Genomic DNA, 10,297 nt, shown 5'->3' on the forward strand with positions numbered 1-10,297 from the left:
CCAAACACAGATCATAACTGGTTTTGCAATGGATAAAAGCAGGCTAACATTAAGCTTCTGAAGAGGCCGCCCCAAAGCAACAGCCTCAACGTTATTCAAAATTTTGGGTCTGTGCCAGGAAACTTCAAAAGTTTCAAAGAGATCTACCAATTCTGGGAAGAACCATTTGTTAAAGGCCATTCAAACAAATGTTAGTGTTGGTATATGTATCATTTTGAGCCTGTTTGGATCAGAGAAATCCAAAATAAATGAAAGATTAATCATCCAGTTCTTTTTTTTTTTTTAAGTCATTAAAGATACATGCTGTACAGTCATTCCACACTGGAAAAAGAACAGTTCAAAGAAATAATTAAAAGCACAAAATTACCATGACATTCATGCCCATGATGAGAGTATGTAAACCACAACTGTATATGGTAATGAAAATATTGTTCAGAGCGTATTACTCAGCAACTACGGTGGACCACATTTTGCATAAATTAACCAGAAGCAATCTACTGATTGTTGAAAATCTCAAAATAGCTGGAAATGTTTGATGAAGCAAATAAACCGTGACATCTTGGAGAAGACCCATGCAGTTAGTTTTAAGTTCGATAACATTAAGCATGTGATACATAATGAGCTTTTCTGATTCCAGAAGACCACTTGAAAATGCAAGTTTGATCATTCTCCAGCCTCTGCATGTTTCACACACAGCAAGCAGAAGTGCTGACAACTCATTCTATATAAATGAATAACTGCAGAGGAATTACAGCGCTGCGATAAGCCCTCGTGTTTCACATATTAGTTTAATGGGAACACACCAGATAGCAGCACTTAAGAGTCACTGAGGCTGACAGAAGCGCTGAAGACAGCTGAGAAACACCGGCCCCCAACTCTGTTTCAGTGTTTGTCAACGCAGTGCTATCCAATGTGTTGAAACTCCGTAACTGTGCAAAGCATGTGATAGAAAAATGTGACAGACAAAAACCAAACTGGCTAACTTCTTCCTTACTGTACGCCGTTATTTTAGCGGCTACATTTTGTCAGAATAATACCTTTTTATGCCGAGGCTACTTATGACCTTGTGACAATCAAATGCTTGGCTTCTACTCAAGCCAAGCATTTAACAAACTTTTTTTTTCAATAAGAAGAAAGCACCTAAGATCTCCTGAGACCTTCACTTTCAGCAATAAAAGTGTTGTTAACATGAGCTGGAAAATATTTCACCTTTAGCGAAAACACTGCTGTGCATCTTACAGGTTGTCAGCAGTTGCATAGTAACAGCAGGGCCACGGCTGGCACTTGCTTCAAGCATCTGTTCAGTGCTACAAACTAAAAGGAAAATTCCAGTCAACAAAGTTGTGAAGCTACTAAAGTCACAACTACTCAGCTAAGGCCTTTGTTTGTCCTCATACCACTTATATTAGCACAGCTTTGACACCAGGTCAGGCGATGATCTGGCAAAGTTCGACAGCTCTTTGTTGTTAAAAATCCTCTTACTGCAGTCTGACGGTAACAGCAATAGTTTGTTCCAAATCTTCATTAAACCCATATGATGTTTACACAAAGAACAATTCTCAAACAGAAGCTTTTATGGAGCGCCAAGCTCTTCTGTTTGATTTACATTTTGCACTTTACACAACGCTAAGCTCCCTTCTCTCTGTCAGGAACTCACGACACTCAAGACTGTTTCTTGTCAGCACAAAGCCTGACATATTTACTACAGCTGAAAGTCTGGGATCTGCACAAGAGTTTCAAATGACTTTTTTCTAGTTTGCACAAGGTATGGATGCATAATGACAGACCTACTAGCGGACTGCTATTTGCTATTAGGGTATCATAGTTGTTGAAAGAGTGGATAAATTCGGGTGAGACTAAATAAGTTGGGGCAGGTGGTGAAAAAAGAAGGAAAGAAACAAAACAGTAAGTAAAACAAAACAAGACAAAAATAAAAACAAAACTGAAACAGCAAACATTACTAACTAAAGGACAATTTAACACTGAAACATAAAGAGTAACACTAAACACGATGACAGAGACAAAAGACATAGGAACAAAACCACGTCTGAAATGACCAAGCAAACCACAATGACAAAGACAGTCATAAGACTCAGACTTGAACTTGGGCCCCAGTCACACAGGCCTAGAGGTTGGTCATTGACTTCCTGGCCACCACTCCTTGCTATGGAAAAATGTGTATTTCCAACTGCTTGGTGAGTGGTTGCAGGCAGTCACTGTGATAGCCACTAAAGCCCCAGTCCCACAAACCTAGAGACCACTCAGTGACAGCCCTCCACAATCTCTGGCCACCACTCACCAACCAGTTGGGAGTAGTAACTCTACTTTAAATCTCAGCTTGTTCTAATTTCTTTACATATACCAAACCTGGTGTGGTCAGACCACACCAGGCAAGACCCTAGGTGCAGGCTGTGTAAAGATGCCCCTGAGACAATCCAGCACATAACAGCAGGGAGCAAGATGCTAGCATGCAGGGCATACATGGAACGCCATAACCAAGTGGCGGGCATAGTATACAGAAACACCTGTGCCGAATATGGCCTGGAAGTCCCGAGGTCAAAATGTGACTTCCCCCCAAGGGTGGTGGAGAATGAGCGAGCTAAGATACTGTAGGATTTCCAGATACAGACAGAAAAAAAATGGTGGGGCTAACCAAGCAGACATAGTGGTGGTAGGCAAACAGAAGAAGACGGGCGTAGTGATAGATAACTGTTCCGAATGACAGCAACCTCAGGAAGAAGGAACACGAGAAACTTGAGAAAAACCAAGGGCTCAGAGAAGAGCTCAAGAAGATGTGGAGGGTGAAGGTGGTCCCAGTGGTATTTGGAGCACTAGGTGCGGTGACTCCCAAGCTAGGCGAGTGGCTCCAGCAGATACTAAGTATTGATATAGCTAAGATACTGCGCAGGACCCTCAAGCTCCCAGGCCTCTGATAGAGGACCCAAGCTTGAAGGATATATAGATATATATATAAACTCAATTAATGTTTGCATTTGTAATATTTTTAATTTAAGCAAATATGAGCTAAACTATACAGAAAAGTACCAGCAAAGATGACACAGTTTGATGCGCAGCTGAGGTGACTGATTCATTTTCACATCCAATGTGATGGGAGCAGCATGTCAGATGGTGGGAGATACCCAGCATACGATCAATCACACTCTCTTCAGACACACCTGTGAATGTGGGATGTTGCGATTTTTCCTCCGGTGCTTTGTGTGTTTGGGGAGAAAAAAAAATTGAAGCTGTGATGGCTCAGTATGACACGACTACAGGCATGACTCCACCACCTCTCACATGAAACTCACCAGCAGAGAGGGTTTGTGGGATGAGTGCCCTCTGGCAGGAGGTGATGCCAGTGAACAAACCCTGGTGCGTGTGTGTGTGTGTTTGATAGAGAAAGAGCTTTCGAGCGGCCCGTGTGACTCACCCTGGTCATTAAAGTTGCATACATGGTTATTTCCCCTGTGTCACCATCTTATGCATTACTCACTTATCTGAAACTGCTACCAAAGGTTCCCAGCATTAACGGTCACACGGTTAACCGATCACCGCAATCTACGTGTACCTTCCCACATTATGACCTTTGTCACAACATGTGGCCGTTTCCTCCGCTAATCATTTTCCAATCTTCATCTTTTTAAAAAGAAACAGTTTGTTAAAGCGGGGCAAACGGGCGCACCTCCAGAGCAACTGGGTCAGTTTCAAATCCAACAGAGCAAGAGGAACAGCTCGAATGCTCCTCAGGTGGCCCAACATATCCATGGCAGCGGCTCAACTTTCCTGTATTTTCCACCTCAGGTCTCCCTCCCCCACACATACACCCCCCTCCCACTACCACATACAGTAACAACCATGTCCTACAATTGAGGGAGGATAATCTGCTCTTGACACAGCCAGAAATTTGATTTAGCAGCCACGAGTTATCACAACTCATGTCATAGAGTAAACTGGTGGGAAATATGACCTTTTGCACAGTCAGTGATTTTTCTGGATTATTTATACTGAGCTAGATGTTCTTTTAATATAAGTAGTTATACTAAGTGATTGTAGGCGATGCTGTAAATCAATGATCAGGACAGCCAGAAATATCAGACTCTTAAAGCAGCTCTTTTAATGTGATTTGGTATCTTTTATTGTATGTATTAATCTTATTTAATTCACTTGTACATTTGTATAGTTGTATCGGTGATATTTTAGATCTGTTTTTATTGTTAGCTACTATTCTAAATGCTGCTTGTACATCCACACCTTGAACATCTGATATGTAATGGCAAAAAAGGATTCTGATTCTGACTGATAAAATACAAAATACATGGTCATTTTTACAGATCTTTCTTGAGTTTAGATATCAGTATATTGCAGTATTAAGACTGTAACACAGTCAGATGGGTTGACAGAAGTTTAAACGCATATATTTTGATACAATTTTAACATTTTTTCAAGCAAAAACAAAAAAATTTAAAAAGGTTTGAGCTTCTCGCATGAGATTTTTGCTTTTTTCTTTTATTCTTACTTATAGGAAATGATTTAAATGATAGTAAATCTAACATCTTCGCATTCTGAACTGTAAATTAAAAATGATTTACTTTTTAATTACATTTATACAGTTTTAAGTTTTTTAACACAGTCCTGATCAAAAGTTTAAGACCACTTGAAAAATGTCAAAAACTCATATGTTGCAAGGTTGGATCTTAACAAGGTTCCAAGTAGAGCTTCAACATGCAGCAAGAAGAAATGGGAGCGAGACAAAACATTTTAGAATAGAGAATAGAGTAGAATATACCTTTATTATCCCACAAATTAGAAATTTATGGCAAGGGGAATATAAAATATAGAAGGAAGACACAAAGTAGTCCTATATACACAAGCAACTGAAATTCGTATATGTACAAAGATATATTTTTATTATTACAGATATATTAAAACAGGCTGTTTTGCAGCTGACAAAAAGTTTAGGACCACATGCCTTTAAAAGGCCAAATCTGTCCAAAAATGTGGATTCACTCTCATTTTCTGCCAGATAGTCACATTGTCATGACATTCTGATAGCAAAGGCAAAAAAACGTTCCCTTTTTGAAGTGGTTGTTGAACTGCATAAGCAGGGTCTCTCACAGCACGCCTTCACTGCTGAGGTGGGAGGCAGTAAGACAGTCATTTGGAATAGAACAAAAAAGTCAAGTGGAAGACCCCAAAAAATTTCACCAGCACTGAGCCGGAAAATCCTATTGGCTGTTGGTCAAGACACTGGACGATCCTCGACCCAAAGTTACTATTGCCGACTGCAGCCCCATAACCATCGTGGGGCATCTGAGACTGAAGGGCTTTAAAAAACAAAAGTGTCTTCAAAGGCCTCATCTCCTTGAATGCCACAGAACTGACCATTTGGACTTTGCAAGAGAGCACCAAACATGGGACATTGAAAGGTGGAAAAAGATTTTATTCTCTGATGAGAAAAAAATTAACCCTGATGGTTTCCAACGTTACTGGCATGATAAGCAGATCCCACTTGAGATGTTTTCTACACGTCACAGTGGAGGGAGCGCCATAATGGTCTGGGGTGCTTTTTCCTTCAGTGGAACTATGGAGCTTCAGCAGGAGCAGGGGCGTCAAACGGCTGCTGGCTTTGTCAAGATGTTGCAGAGAGCATCCCTCATGACTGAGGGCCCTCGTCTTTGTGGTAATGACTGGGTTTTTCAGTAGGACAACGCTACAGTACACAATGTCCACAGGACAAGGGACTTCTTCCACTCTTTTGGACCATCCTGCGTGTTCCCTGGTCTAAATCCAATCGGTAACCTTTGGGAATGGATGGCAAGGGAAGTTTACAAAAATGGACAACAGTTTCAGACAGTAGATGCCCTTCCTGCTGCTGTCCTCACCACTTGGAGAAATGTTCCCACTCACCTCAAGGAAACACTTGCATCAAGCATGCCACAACAAATTTTTGAAGTGATCAACAATAACATCGGAGATACTCATTACTGAGTTCATGTTTGAAACTTTGATTTCTGTTTTTTTTTTTTTTTTTTTGGGGGGGGGGGTTTACAGTTTTTTTTGGAGGTGTGGTCCTAGAACTTTTGATCAGCTGTAAAACAGCTTCTTTCAGTTTAAGAGTTGTTTTCAATAAATTGTATGCTCAAAAATGTTTTGTCTCACTCCTATTTCTTCTTATTGCATGTTGAAGCTCTACTTGGAACCCTGTTATGATCCAACCATGCAACATATGAGTTTTTTTGCCATTTTTCAAGAGGTCTTACAGTTTTGATGGGGACAGTATAATGAATTAATTAACAAAAAAAAGATATACACATATTTCTGAAAGACTGCAAACAAACTGCATTCATGTTTCCCCATATTAAATAAATGAGGTGTTCTGGATACCACCTTCAAATCTTCCAGGGGATACACCAAGGTCTTCTCAAGCCAGCCAAAAGATACAATCTCTTCAGTGTGTCCTGGGTCTGTCCTGAGGCCTTCTCCTAGTGGAACACACCCAAAACACCTGATCCAAGAAGCATCCAGGAGGAATCTTGGTCAGATGCCCAAATGAACTCAACTGTCTCTTTACAAGTTCTAGTTCCAATGAAACAGGGGTATTAAAAATGTGTCCATGTGGCCAAAAATGGCCCGACAGAGGAACCAGTCCACTGCACTGGATGGCTTGGAAAAAAATGAGGGAAAACTTTTTAAACAAGCCACTTGATTGCCATTGCAGCAGCATGGTTGCTTGGTGGTTAGCATTAATGCATCACAACAAGAAAATCCTGGGTTTGAACCCTGAGTGAAGTTTTATATGTTCTTGTTGTATTTTCTTCGGAAGCTCTTGTTTCTCCCACCATCTCAGATAGCGCTATCTATCTCAGGCCAGAACACTTGTGAAAAAGATTATTAATCTCATTAGGGTTTTTTCTGATTAAATAAAGGTTTAATTAAAATCAAACGGCATCCTGTCATGACAGATGCTGTCCAAACTTTCAATTTCCTTTGCAGCCATCCTCCTGACAAAAACACTAACCATGGTCTGCCATTTCCTGCAAATGTAACACTGCTGACCCCAGTTCTTGTTCTTTTCTTTGTAATAAAAGATGATATTCTCATTACACAGAAATTAGCAGCGCATTGTTTAACATAGTCCATTGCCTTGATGATAAAATTGTACAATTGGTCAGTAAGTCCGTAAAAGTCAAAACCTATACCCAATTTAAATTTGCACAATCTCACATTCAAGATCCTCTTCTGGCACAGCTCTGGATCGTTTTTCAGAGCAGCTGCTGCTTTTGTTTTTTATTTTTATCAGAAGGCTTCTGGCCACCACCACTGTTCAGATCTTTCCCTCAAAAGCACCTGGACATTAGAGAGAGTCTGGACTGACTGCCTGAGTGAAAACATAACACTGTACAAGTTCATGGAGTGATTTACTGAATCTAAAAAAAAACACAATGCTGTTCATCCTCCTCGGATTGAAAATTGAAAATCCTCAACTCCTCTGCTAAAAATGCTTGGTTGTAGCCAGAGAGCCATCTTTCATTACCACCTAAAAGTGATCCTAAACATGAAATTTGAGCTTGAAACAAGAGCTGATGAGCACACAGTTTAAGTGTTCATTTATAAAGAGCTTTTGTGCTGGAATCTGTCTGGATCCAAGAAGATGACCTTGAATTGGAACTCTTCCACATTTAAATCGGGAAAGACTTTTTGATGTTTATGGATCTGTCCCCAGAACTTCTTCATACCGCATCCTACCCTTAAACGTAATTAAGTATGTTTTAAAATTCTGCTTTTCTGTCGATGTCACCTTGTCTTTAAGGTGGTGATACTGTTGGAGGTGAAAATGGAAAGTGGGACTGTTGCTTTCAGTTTTAACCTAGTCACAGCATGCATACAGTATGCCTGCTCTCATGAATAATATACTCTGTCCAACCACCTTCAATTACAAATGACTTCTACCCAGTGCGATAACCATAAAATAACCTTGAAAAGCATGGTTACTCTTTATCTAATCCAAGCAGAAATTGCAATCCAGAATAAATCATGATCCCAAAGAGCTAATGAGATTGTGCTTCAGAGACGTGTTAGTTCATTAAGCCAATTACTACAAAAGAGAAATGTTATACTACTAATGCACTGTGTACTCAGGGAAATGACCCAGTGAGATGAATAGATAGAGAAAAAGGAAGAGGAAGAGAGTGATGACTCAAACACAGGGAAAACCCTCAAGATGAATTAGTTATAAGGCCATCTACATGTGGGGCAGACGAAATATGAAATATTAAGTTAGCATTTGATATAGCGAAAGAGTTAAGGTTAAACAACTCCTGAAAATAATCAACTACTATCCATCTAGAACCGTCCAACTGTGATGCTGCGCTGGAAGTACACATGCCGTTCAAAAAAGTGTTTGATGAAGCACTGTAACCACAACGCTCTGTAAACTGCTGCTCATTTCTGAAGCAGTTGAAAATCTGCATGCAGATAACGCCCACTGCTTTGCTCGTATCAGCTACATGGCTGTCATTGTACACGCCCAGTTATTCTTTTTTTCTTTTTTTGAGCGGACAAGTCAAAATGGGTCAAATATTCCAAGGAAGTACAAAATTATTATCACATGCAAATCTTCTTTTTTATAAGAGAAAGTGTAACAAAGCTGTGATCTTTAAAAAATATTTAAATCCATAAAAAAAAGAAAAAGAACCTGAGGGAAAATTCTGCACAGGAGATGAGAAATCATTTCAAAATAAAGGTAATTATAGCTTTCCACGACACATGCTGAATTACCTCTGAGCCAGCACGGGGATCCGTCTCATCTTTACCATGGAAACCAACACCATACAGTACATGCACGCACACTGAGGGAGCAATTGCCATGACATCCAGCACTGTGGCGAGAAGAAGCTTTCAGCAACTAGACCAATTTACTCAGCAGCTAACTGGACAGTCAGTCAACCCTCTGTACTGTATATCACTCCCTATTTCACTCACTCTCCTCCTCTCTTTCCCCTCTTTTCCCCGTGAATTTCTTCTGTCATGATGCCAGACGAATTACCTTTCATCAGCAGAGGACAAGGTCTTGCAGTGCTTAGTAGGAGTGGCTCTCATTCAAGTGGTGACAGAGAAAAGAAAGCTCTGCAGGGATCCCTGCACAAGGATGCAGTTGAACCGGCACCGCACGCATGCATCCACCGCCACTATCACTACCAGCGAGTGCAACGGCAGCAGTAGCAAATCGGAAGGGGAGGGGTAAATATAAATATATAAAAAAAGCAGGAGAGGGGGTTGCTCTATCAGCAGCAGGAGCATTACATCATAGGCTGCCTCTGTGGAAGGGTGGGAGAGGAGTGGACAGAGGAAGGGAGGTGCTCCTCGTAGCAGCAAAAGCTCCCTGTTACTGTTGAGCTCTTTTCTTTGCGTGCCCAAGTCCAAATTTAATATTTATGATCTGGTAACTGTGAAATGCCCTTGGTGGTTAGCATAAGACCTATTTAATCATTAACTCAGCTGCTCTTAATTGTGTACCTTCACCAGGATTTGTTGTCAGAATGGATATAATGTGGATCATCCCTTTGGGGCACAGACTGCGTGCATGAGTGTGTGTCCAGCTCATAGAAGCCTACACAATGTCTATTCTATGTGGTAATTGAATTGCGTGACTAGCAGTTGCTCGCCACTGCTCCCAAAGCATGCTGATATTCATCCCTGGAAAAAGGTCAACTGAAATTCCTCGGAGCAGTGAGTGGATAGGTAAAAGTGTTTGGATTGCTCGCGATGATTAAAACTTATGTGTCGCAACAAATTTGTCAGAAACAACTGCATGATTATGCCGATGCTCTGAGCACATCTGGGAGGCAGGCGCGACCATAACGAGAGCGCTACGGGTCACCTACCGCAGCGGACAGCTGTTAACCACCTACACACTGGTACACCGCAGACCAATGGCACGGACAACAATGCACTTGACAATAATGGTTAGTCAGAACCAAGTGATCCCACTTTTCCTGAACAAACACAAACAAAGCTCCCACAACTATGTACATGTTGTCAGAAGGACATACACTGGTCAACTGACAATATACATCCAATCCTTCAACAGTTAATAACAATGCTTTCCACGCCAGGTAGAAGAAAAGTCATTAAGAGGAAAGTGGAAAGGAGGAGGAATCATGGTAGCTCTTAAATTCAGCATTTCAAATGTAATTGTTTTGACTGACAATTTTCATTTATATTATTTATTATTCTGCATGTTTTTTCTGAATTGGTGGATTAATTGTGTGTTCTAAAAAAATAATTATGCCTTGGA

At 40.7% G+C, this 10,297-nt stretch overlaps 1 protein-coding gene across 2 annotated transcripts in view; it reads right to left on the reverse strand.

Moving 5' to 3' along the window:
* sema4ba (sema domain, immunoglobulin domain (Ig), transmembrane domain (TM) and short cytoplasmic domain, (semaphorin) 4Ba) overlaps positions 1 to 9,196 on the reverse strand; it is a 57,136-nt gene extending 47,940 nt beyond the window's left edge. The window contains exon 1 of one of the 2 annotated variants that reach the window (XM_085461782.1): positions 9,047 to 9,196. The gene's annotated coding sequence lies outside the window, so the exon portion shown is untranslated. Of the gene's footprint in view, positions 1 to 8,778; positions 8,846 to 9,046 lie in introns of those variants that run through there. The other variant, XM_085461783.1, reaches the window with a different exon arrangement.
* Positions 9,197 to 10,297: the final 1,101 nt, after the last annotated feature.

This window comes from Copadichromis virginalis, linkage group LG7 (genome assembly GCF_057382275.1).
Source record: "Copadichromis virginalis isolate Kocher_CV1m ecotype Utaka linkage group LG7, C_Virginalis_male_GT1.1, whole genome shotgun sequence".
Taxonomy (NCBI): Eukaryota; Metazoa; Chordata; class Actinopteri; order Cichliformes; family Cichlidae; genus Copadichromis; species Copadichromis virginalis.